General features: G+C 46.4%; 1 protein-coding gene across 3 annotated transcripts in view; it reads right to left on the bottom strand.

The window, feature by feature from the left end:
• Positions 1 to 11,110, bottom strand: part of large2 (LARGE xylosyl- and glucuronyltransferase 2) — a 41,277-nt gene that overhangs the window by 25,900 nt on the left and 4,267 nt on the right. For 2 of the 3 annotated variants that reach the window (XR_011035011.1, XM_068310402.1), the window contains exon 2: positions 6,805 to 6,900. The gene's annotated coding sequence lies outside the window, so the exon portion shown is untranslated. Of the gene's footprint in view, positions 1 to 6,804; positions 6,901 to 7,458; positions 7,477 to 11,110 lie in introns of those variants that run through there. The other variant, XM_068310411.1, reaches the window with a different exon arrangement.

The following is an 11,110-nucleotide window of genomic DNA, read 5'->3' as shown; positions in this document are numbered from 1 at the left end:
TTCACTGCGTGAACCTGGACTGTTTCACTGCGTGAACCTGGACTGTTTCATTGTGTGAACCTGGACTGTTTCACTGCGTGAACCTGGACTGTTTCACTGCGTGAACCTGGACTGTTTCACTGTGTGAACCTGGACTGTTTCACTGCGTGAACCTGGACTGTTTCACTGCGTGAACCTGGACTGTTTCACTGCGTGAACCTGGACTGTTTCACTGCGTGAACCTGGACTGTTTCACTGCGTGAACCTGGACTGTTTCACTGCGTGAACCTGGACTGTTTCACTGCGAGAACCTGGACTATTTCACAGTGTGAACCTGGACTGTTTCACTGCGTGAACCTGGACTGTTTCACTGTGTGAACCTGGACTGTTTCACTGCGTGAACCTGGACTGTTTCACTGTGTGAACCTGGACTGTTTCACTGCGTGAACCTGGACTGTTTCACTGCGTGAACCTGGACTGTTTCACTGCGTGAACCTGGACTGTTTCACTGCGTGAACCTGGACTGTTTCACTGCGTGAACCTGGACTGTTTCACTGCGTGAACCTGGACTGTTTCATTGTGTGAACCTGGACTGTTTCACTGCGTGAACCTGGACTGTTTCACAGTGTGAACCTGGACTGGTGGAGCCTCCTACATGTCCAGAAGAACACAGAACCTTCGTTAACATCAGATCCTGCTGGCAACTTCAATCACAAATGAAGTGAAGCTGCAGTGCATTGTGGGTAATCATCACAAACAACAGACACACACTTCTGGGGGGGTTGATGGACGTGATGTCATCAATGTTATCACCCTGAATGATGTATTGTTTCATGATCTGTTTATCAGGAAGATTCTGTCTGATTGACCAGCGTATTGATCGGATGCGTATTGATCGGCTGCGTATTGATCGGCGCCATGGACGCCGCCGACTGTCAGAAACGCCTCCGTGAACATGAAACATGAGGATTGATCGCTTTGATCACAACGACGACGACAGCTGCAGAATCATGACGGATTAAATAAAGATGAGACAACGGTAATTATTCAAATCCAACAACAACAACAACAACAACAACAACAACAACACGTCCCACGCGTCTGGGATTCAACACCCGATGACAATCTGACAGATTTACTGAGGAGTGAAAAAATACTTTTCAAATCCAACAAAAAGAAGCGATGCTGGCCGCGCCTTCTTTTCTGCCCGCCGTCTGGACGCCATCCAATGACCGTCCTCCAGACACGTTAACAACACGTCTCTATTGTTCTGAGGTCAGAGGTCACACACAAGAGGAGGTGAAGACGAGCTAGTGTCTTTAGAAAACAAGAGGAAGAGGAAGAGGAGGGCAACACAGAGCAGAGATGAAGAGTTACGAATGGTCTTCCTACCCCCGAGCCGCCCCTCCCCCTTCCCCCTCCCTCTCTTGCTCCTCCCCCAGTCCTTCAGCTCTAGATTCAGTTCATCCATGTCATTCCATTGAAACACATGAGCTAATGCTAATGTCCATTAGCATATCAGAAAAGCTGCTTCTGTGACCAGTTGGTAATGCTAACATGTTAGCCTGTTGGGAACAGCTGATTTTGTGTCAGCCAAGCATGCTAGCGTATTAGCTTTATTGAGAACATCTGCTTTTGTGCTAGTCGATCATGCTAACATGTTAACATTTTTGAAAAAAGCTGTTTAATGCAATGCTAATGTGTTAGCCTGTTGAGAACAGCCTCCTTTTTGCCAGTGGGCCATGCTAACATGCTAGCTAGTTGAGAACAGCTTCCTTTGTAACAATGGGTCATGCTAACATGCTAGTTAGTTGAGAACACCTTGGTGCCAGTAGGTCATGCTAACGTGCTAGCTAGTTGAGAACAGCTTCCTTTGTAACAATGGGTCATGCTAACATGCTAGTTAGTTGAGAACATCTTGGTGCCAGTAGGTCATGCTAACATGTTAACATTTTGAAAACAGCTGTTTAATGCAATGCTAATGTGTTAGCCTGTTGAGAACAGCCTCCTTTGTACCAGTGGGCCATGCTAACATGCTAGCTAGTCGAGAACAGCCTCCTTTGTGCCAGTGGGCCATGCTAACATGCTAGCTAGTTGAGAACAGCTTCCTTTGTAACAATGGGTCATGCTAACATGCTAGTTAGTTGAGAACACATTGGTGCCAGTAGGTCATGCTAACGTGCTAGCTAGTTGAGAATACCTTGGTGCCAGTAGGTCATGCTAACGTGCTAGCTAGTTGAGAACACCTTGGTGCCAGTAGGTCATGCTAACGTGCTAGCTAGTTGAGAACAGACTGTGTTTGTCTCTTTTGGGGTTGTTGACACAAACCGTAGCTCGATAACAAAATGCTAATCTGTTGTCTTATGCTAGCACCATGCTAACAAGCTAAAGTCAGTTTGAGCACTGCATCAAGTTTCAGCATCGCGGATGTTATTTCTGTAAACACCGTTTCCACGGTTACTGAGGAGACGTGTCTGGAGGCGAGAAACGGAGACAAAGATGAAGAATTTAGAGACACGATTTCAAGGTGAGTAACTGATCGTACGACGTTTACGGCTAATTACCCAGGAGTTCATCGTAAGACTCTCCAACAATGAAGATAAAAATACGAAACTGTGAAGAAATATTTCACTTTTTTTAAAATAAAAAAAAAGAACAAAACAGTGAACTTTGTGTTGAAGAACAACAACAGCTGATCAGAGTTAGATGGAGGAGCTGCTCCGTCTATTTCACTGTAAACATGTTCTGCCCTCTGGCTCCACCCGCCCACACCGACTGTATAAATAATATGTCAACACACACACACACACACACACACACACACACACACACACACACACACACACACACACACACACACACACACACACACAAAGAGCCCATTCTCTGCCTACACGCTTCAGATTCATACAGTCTGCTGCAGGACAGCAGCGGGTCAGAGGTTCCTCTGAGCATCTATTACCAGCAAGGAGTGTGTGTGTGTGTGTGTGTGTGTGTGTGTGTGTGTGTGTGTATGTGTGTGTGTGTGTGTGTGTGTGTGTGTGTGTGTGTGTGTGTGTGTGTGTGTGTGTGTGTGTGTGTGTGTGTGTGTGTGTGTGTGTTTGTACGCATACAGACACACGGAATGGCAGAATGAATCCAGATCACTTCAGTGTCTCATTAGTGAGTTACAATAATTGTCATTAATAATGGAATAAAATTTGAATATTTAGCGTCTCATCTTTATAAACAAACAAACAAACAAACAAGCCTTTCCTGTTGCTGTCAGGCTCGTTTACATGCACACAAACGCCGCCTTCTTTGTGTATTTGTGTACAGACGCTTTCAGTTATGATAGATGCTGTAGAGAGAGAGATTTTTATTTTTAACATCACGTTTATTCATGAATTACAAAATAATCAGGTTGAAACAAAATCCAAAAAAAAATTTGCATAAAGACGATTTTCAATAATACCATCTAACATCTAACCTTTAAACATTTATCGAACTAAAAAAAAGACAAAATTAAGAAAAAAAAACAACAATTATCCGTTCTCTACAATCATGTATTTAATTTTTTTCCTTAGTTTTTTCAATCTGTAAAATTAATCTATAAAAACTGGTTCACCACTTCTTACTTTACTTTTCTTATAAAAGCTGACGCTATCCAGAAACAGATATATATATATATAGCTGCTAACTGCTACTAGCCGCTAACTGCTACTAGCGGCTAATAGCTGAGAGACAGGAAGTCACAGCGATCAGACGTTCCTCGCCTCGACGTCTCCTGGAGGAGACACAGAGGAGGTGAATGATGAATCGTCCTGAGTCGTTTTCTTCCTGTCCTCCAACAGATTCATCTCTCCGACAGCCGGGGGAGTGCGCGCCCCGATAGCACATCCATCCATTAATAAAGCTCCTGGCGGACCAATCACGTCGTCCCCCTCCATCTGCGCTCGTCACTTCGCCCTCCATCCATCTCCTCCTTCATTTCTCCCGCAGTCACAACAAATGTCACAGGAGGCCTCATCATTTACCGTCTGTGATGAAGAGGACAGGTAAGGAAGGAGGCTGGAGGAGATGCTGCTAGCTGCGGCTAATGCTAAACTGGAGGAGGCTCAGGGTGATCTTCATTGACTATGGACGTGAGAAATCACCAATGTTCTCATCAGGGTCACCGATGATGAGGGTGTTTCTCTTTCAAACCATCAGCTGGTCGTCATGGAAACGAGGCCGGAGTTTACCTCTAAACCCTGACAGACGACCCTTAGGGCAAAGACATTCCCTTCCCGGAACACTATCTAATTAAACAAGCTTCCCAGAGACCCCTTTGTCCCAAAGCACATCACATGACCTCTTGTGATTGTTACCCAGCCAATCAGAGGCCGGGGGCAGAGGTAAGGGTCAAAGGTCAGTGAGTTATAGCTGGGAAAGTGAGGCATTGTGGGTGTGAACCCTGTGGTCAGATCAGGTCACCTCTGGAAGCTCTGTGTGTGTGTGTGTGTGTGTGTGTGTGTGTGTGTGTGTGTGTGTGTGTGTGTGTGTGTGTGTGTGTGTGTGTGTGTGTGTGTGTGTGTGTGTGTGTGTGTGTGTGTGTGTGGCTAACTCATAAAGTATCTCACAGGTTGTCTGCAGGCGTTGCTGAACTCATCAATCAGTCAAAGGGTGTCACAATTTATAACCCAGTGGTGCAGGTTACTGTGATTTAAACACACACACACACACACACACACGTACAAACACACTTATTTATTTATTTATTAATTATTTATTTACTTTAAGGTCATAAAATTACTATTACCACAGGTAATAATACTAATAATAATAGTTATCACAATAATAATAGTCACAATAATTATAATAATAATAGTTATAATAGTAATAATAATAATATAATAATGATAGTAACAATAACAATAATAACATAATAATTATAGTAGTAATAATATAGTAGCAGTAATAATAAAAACAATAATAACATAATAATAGTAGTACAGTAATCCCTGGCTTCAAGATGCATGGCTTCACTTCATTGCGGATTTTTAGTAGGTAGTCACGTGATACCGTGCGCGCATGCTATTGGCTGACAGAATGCAGCAGACTCCTGTGTATTAAGGAAACACTTAAAAGTGTTTTAAACAGTCTATAGAGTGTTTTAAAAGGTAATGCAGATAGAAGATAGTTGAATATCAGTATGGGGAGGGTTGATAAACACTTAAATTACCATAAGTAATGAAATAAATTGTTCATCGCTATATTGCGGAATTTTGTTATTTGCGGGTGGTCCTGGAACGCATTAACCGTGAATAACGAAAGGATTACTGTATATAATAATAGTAGCAGTATTAATAATAGTGGTAGTAGTAGTAGTAGTAGTAGTAATAATAAAAATAACAGTGTTCTTTCAATCCCTCCTTAGACATAAAATCGAAGATTTGAGCTGTGGACCAGCTGCAGGACCTCCCCTCCCCCACCACACCCCCACCTCAGCTGGAAGCCTGTTCTGATGACGCTGGATGCTCTCCTGCTTCAGAGGCACTTTATCCCCAAACTCTAATAATCTGCTGTTCGGATGAAGGACGGATCACTTTTATCTCTCCGGGACCAAACGCTCCCACCGCTGCTCAAACGAGGCCTCTTCATGCCTGAGAACGCCGCCGCATCAGCTGAGAGCAAATCAGAACATCTGTCATCAGGGAGCCTTCATCAGCAGAGCGGGGGGAGGAGGAGCAGCTCGGCTCACCTGCTGAACTCTAAAGTCTTCTGGCTCCGGTTGTGTGAAACAGGATTTTTATTTAGAGGAAAATTGTCAGCGGAGCTTCTCACAACAAAATATTTGATAGTCTAACACCGGAGAAGGAGGTTTGCGTTAAACGCCACACTCTCACGGGGGGCTGTGAAGCTCGCTGCTGCTAGCGTTAGCGTTAGCCGAGCTTCATCAGTTCATTCGGTGCTCAATGAGGTTTCAACAAACACAAGATCAAACCAGAACGGGTGGTTAAACAGGATGAAAAGCACTGAATAAAAAAACCCCGCCTCATCAGGACGTCCACAAGCTAGCTGGCCCGCTAACGTTAGCCCAGTTGTTTACTGGTGCTGGGATGTGGTTCCAAACATCAATAACAACAAGAAGAACAAGAAGATGAACAAGAACAAGAAGAAGAAAAAAGAAAAAGAACAACAACAACAACAACAACGGCACGTTTTCCCTGGAAGCTGATCTCATGTGATTCACTTTCAAGCATCTTCTCCCTGACTTGATTCCAGGTTTCTGATTGGCTGACTGGTTGGTTGCTCGTTAATCCAGAAGTAAACACACCTGCGTCTGTCTGTCAGCCTGCAGCCTTCAGACGCAGCTGCATCATCACATCCACTTCAATCCAGATTCACACACACACACACACACACACACACACACACACACACACACACACACACACACACACACACACACACAACGCACGCGCGCACACAGACACACACACACACATACATACATATGTAACATAAATCCAGCGTTGGGTTGTGCACTGACTTTATGTGTAAAGTGGGGACCCTTGTCTGGAGGTGGATCACCTTGTGGGGCCTTTTTTTCTTTGTGGGGACATCGGTCCTCACCGCTCCACCATTCCACCAATACTAGTCCTTCACGCCTGATGTCACGTGTCACATGTCAAAGCGAAGCCATCTCACATGAACCAAGCACTCCTCCCTGTCATTCTGTTGCGTGTCGGATTTCACACATGAACACATTCTCCTCCCAGCTAATAAAACCTCATCACACACCCCCGCACCCATAGAAGAGGAAGCATCTGAAGCTAGGAGACAAAAGTGTTTGTTCCTCACCAGATAGAAGACAAGAATCCCAGAGTGGGAGTGACGGAGACGCAGCTCAGACGCAGTTGACGACTCCAACGAGGACCTCCCGGGAAAAAATCCGGTCTGCAAACAAACAAACAGGCGTCAGATGACAGACAGGAAGAGATGGGACGAAGAAGAGATGATGAGGAGGAAGCAACAGAGAAACACCTGAGCCGTCAATCAAACAGAGGGGAACTGTCAGTCCTAAAAATGATCACATGACGGCGCTCAGACGACGGGTCAGGAGAGGAGGAAGTGATGATGACAGACACGATGATGTTGATGGAGATGAGTAGATAGTTTGTGCTTCGTCAATTAGCATGACGATGTCGTGTTAGCTCATGGTGCGTCAGCAACACCTTTGATGTTTTTAAAAAAATAATTATGTACCGTTCCTGTCACACAGCGCTATTAGTTAGGAGACGTTAGCAGCAGCTAGCAGCTAACTGAGGAGTGAGAAACGAGAAGGCCGTGTTTTTGTTTACAAAGTTTAACTGGACAAAGGATGTAAACGTCACACCAGATGAAGCGCTGCTGTGTGTGTGTGTGTGTGTGTGTGTGTGTGTGTGTGTGTGTTTGTGTCTGTGTGCGTATGTGTGTGTGTCTGGTTCTGGACACATGGAGGGCCAAAAATCTCACAAAAAGGTGAATCTCCTCTTTATTCCGGCCTCCCCGGCGCATGTTCGACTCCGTCCAGATGGTGGCTCATCTCTGCAGCTGAACGGGTCACGTCGAGGCTCGTCGGATTCACCGCGGCGAGACCGGTCGCATCCGAGTCCGCCATGAAATTCAGCCCGGAGGCCGTTCCGAACCAGAGGGTGAGACAAACCCATCATGGTCTGATCCACATCCGGAAGTTGTGAGGAGCAGCAGGAGGTCGCCAGCGGCTTTAGCATTTGTGTTTGTGAGCTACTAGCCTCCTGAAGCATAAAACAGCGACAATGGGGGGGAGGGGTCAAGGGAGGAGGGCGTGGCCTGCCCAATGTATCTCCTTCACTTTTATTTCCATCTCAATCAGGAGGTTCGCATCTGCAAACAAGAGTACGGACGTTTGAATCAGAATAGCACCCCTCAAGGCGTGAAACAAACATGGCGGCTCCGCCCCTTCATCTGCAACAAATTTCATTGGTTCCTGTGGCTCCTTATCCGTCGGGACAGGCCCCACGCTCCATCCTGCATCCAGCCAATAAGCAGAGGTCAGCTAGAAATTTGTGTTTGGGTGCCGTCCAGGGATTCTGGACCAACCAGCTGATGCAGAGCGAAGCCGCCACCCCCCCACCGCCACCACCACTGCCACCACTCTCAGATTTTGGGGTAAATTTGAATTTTGAATTCTCGGAGCAGGAGAAGCTGCCAGCGACGCTCCTGCTGGGTGAAAGATGGAGCGCGAGGAGCGGAGATAAGAAAGATTTTTAGATGAGTTCGGGGACTTTGGGAGGGATCCTGGCTTTGGTTGCAGATAAGGGGATGTAGGAGGGGGAGGGGCATGACCACAGGGGGTGGGGCTTTTATTGAAGCGAAGCTCCCGCATTTCAAACAGACCGATTAAACGTCTGTGCCGACAGGAAAAGAAAATTTGGTTAATTTTATAACTCAAAATAAAGCGGCATCGCACGCTGTTGCTAGGTCACCTGAAGAAACACACGACGCTCCGCCCACATTGACATGCATCACCAATTCTGTGGTAGGCCACGCCTACTTCAGGAGCGTCGGCCACACGGATGACAAAGATTAGCAGGAAGTGGCTAAGGCGTCGTCGCTACTTGTCACACATCGCAGCATCGCTCGACACAACTCAGGCTAAAACGTAGCATGAGCATGCTAACATGCTAACAGCACTAAAAATGCAGTCAGTCTGCAGAGGACGAGGGAAAGCTAACACTAACGCTCACATCTAACTGCAGTTTCATTGTCGTAGCGATCCAAAACATGGTGTCAGAGATGCTGGACCCGTTCCATCGGATGTTCCACCACCCACCCATCCATCCATCCATCCATCCATCCATCCATCCGTCCCCCCATGAGGACCAGTGAACGAGGACAGTGACACCCTCTGGGACGGACTGACTTCATGCGTCCTAGTAAAACCGTCTCAAGTAGGTCAACGCTCTGAACGCCGGCTACCGCCCCCAGGACCAGAGGCGGGTCACACCAACAAACCAATAAGAGCTGCTTAGGTCCCGCCCACCCTTGAAACACAAATCAGGTGACATCGTGTGTGGCGGCGCCGGGATAAACTGATAGCTCCTGTGACATCATCAGCTGCTGATCCAATCACAGCAGCCGATCTTTGACCACTCTCAGGTTTCAGGTGTTACCTGGCGACGGGAATGTCCTCCTGTCCAGACGAGGAATGGAGACGCCTCCTGCTGACACGCCCCCTCGGATATTACCAGGACAAAACACAGCCGACACCTCCCGGAGTTAAAGCCCCTCCCCCTCTCCCAATACCCTATTCATATTCGCCTCCCTAAAAGTCCCCTCAGGCCACTTTAGAGGTGGGGGGTCCTGTTTAAGAGCCACATGTGGGACCAGGACCCACCAAAGACCTGGTTGCAGGACAAACCCTCGCTGTAGATTCTATGGGAGCTGGAGCAGCTTCTTTAAACTGCTTTTCTTCACTGAAAGGTCAATGATCTCAGATTGAGGTGGAGGAGGTATAGCAGTCCTTCATCACTGCACCGATAACACACACACACACACACACACACACGACAGCTGAGAGGAAGCAGCAGAGTCGTCCATATAAGGCATCGTCACCCACCAGCAGCCCCAATCCTCCCACTGCTGATGTCATCACACACCTGAACACGCACAGACTGTAATGATGACGTAACGATGATGTAACGATGATGTAATGACGCCGAGCTAGCGCTCGATGGCCGATCGAAGTGTAATCGCCGGTTTGCTGCTGCTCGCATAATGAAAATGGATCCGTCTGGAGTCGTATCCGTGACGACAGGGTTCATATCTCTATCAGGACTCCGCCCTGCCGTCTGGAAGGGATTCTCTCCAACCTGATTGGTCCAGAGCTGACAGAGTCCCACCTCGTGTTACGTTACTGGTAGCATTGTAGGGTTCGCTGTCTCCAGTTACAACACATTGGGATGGAATACCGAGACACCATTGGCCGAATAAAACTCTGAGATGAAAACAATCACAATTATTTTGAATCACTTATTTTATTTCCGTTTTGTTTTCGTCCATCTTTCTCCATAAATTCAGGGATAAAAATCAGAGAAACACTTTTAAGGCAAACTGTGATTGAATGAAAAACAATAAAACCGCCATCAGCCGACGTTTTAACGGCGCGGCGGAAGCAGCGATGAAGACATCAGGACGAAGGACCTGGCTCGCACTTTTAATCGTGATTATCGGACAAACCCGCGCCGGAACACCAACAGCCGACAGTTAACGACCGCAAATCAATCAGAGCGCAGACGGATGATTAGCCTGCAACGCTCAGGAAATGTTCTGAAAGGAGGTCAAAGCAGAGAATTCATCAGCCAGAGATGAAGATGAGGACGGAGCAGAGAGAGTGGATGGCTCTGACGGTAACGGGACGATGCTAACAGGACGATGCTAACAGGACGATGCTAACGGGACGGTCGCTATCGGGACAATGAGTAACAGAACAATGGCTAACGGGACTATTGCTAATGGGACGATCGCTAACAAGATGATGGCTAACTTGTTTACTTCTAGAGCATGAACCTCAGTTACCTCTAGAACCGAAACCTCGTTTATCTTCAACCTGAAATTTGTTTATTTGGAACCTGAACCTAGTTTACCTCTAGAACCTGAAAATCCGGTCTCTAAAACCTTAACTTAGTTCACCTCTAGGACCTGAACATAGTTTACCTCTAGAACCCGTACCTAGTTTGCCTCCAGAACCTGAACCTCGTTTGTCTCTACAACCTGAATCTTGTTTATCTTAAAACAGAATCTGGTTTACTTATACAACCCAAACCTCGATTGCCTCTAGAACCTGAACCTCGATTGACTCTAGAAGCTGAAACTCATTTATCTAAAACCTGAACCTAGTTTACTTCAAAAACCCGAACCTTGATTGCCTCTAGAACCTGAACCTCATTTGCCTCTAGAACCTGAACCTCATTTGCCTCTAGAACCTGAAACTAGTTTATCTAGAACCTTATCCTAGTTTACGTCTGGAACCCGAACTTCGTTTGCCTCTAGATGCTGAAAGTTGTTCATCTAAAACCAGAACCTAGTTTACTTCTAGAACCCCAACCTCATTTGCCTCTAGAACCCGAACCTCATTTGATTCTAG

The sequence above is a fragment of the Antennarius striatus genome, chromosome 1 (genome assembly GCF_040054535.1).
Source record: "Antennarius striatus isolate MH-2024 chromosome 1, ASM4005453v1, whole genome shotgun sequence".
NCBI lineage: Eukaryota > Metazoa > Chordata > Actinopteri > Lophiiformes > Antennariidae > Antennarius > Antennarius striatus.
The sequence above is the reverse complement of the archived record's forward strand: the minus strand, read 5'-3'. Positions and strand labels throughout refer to the sequence as shown.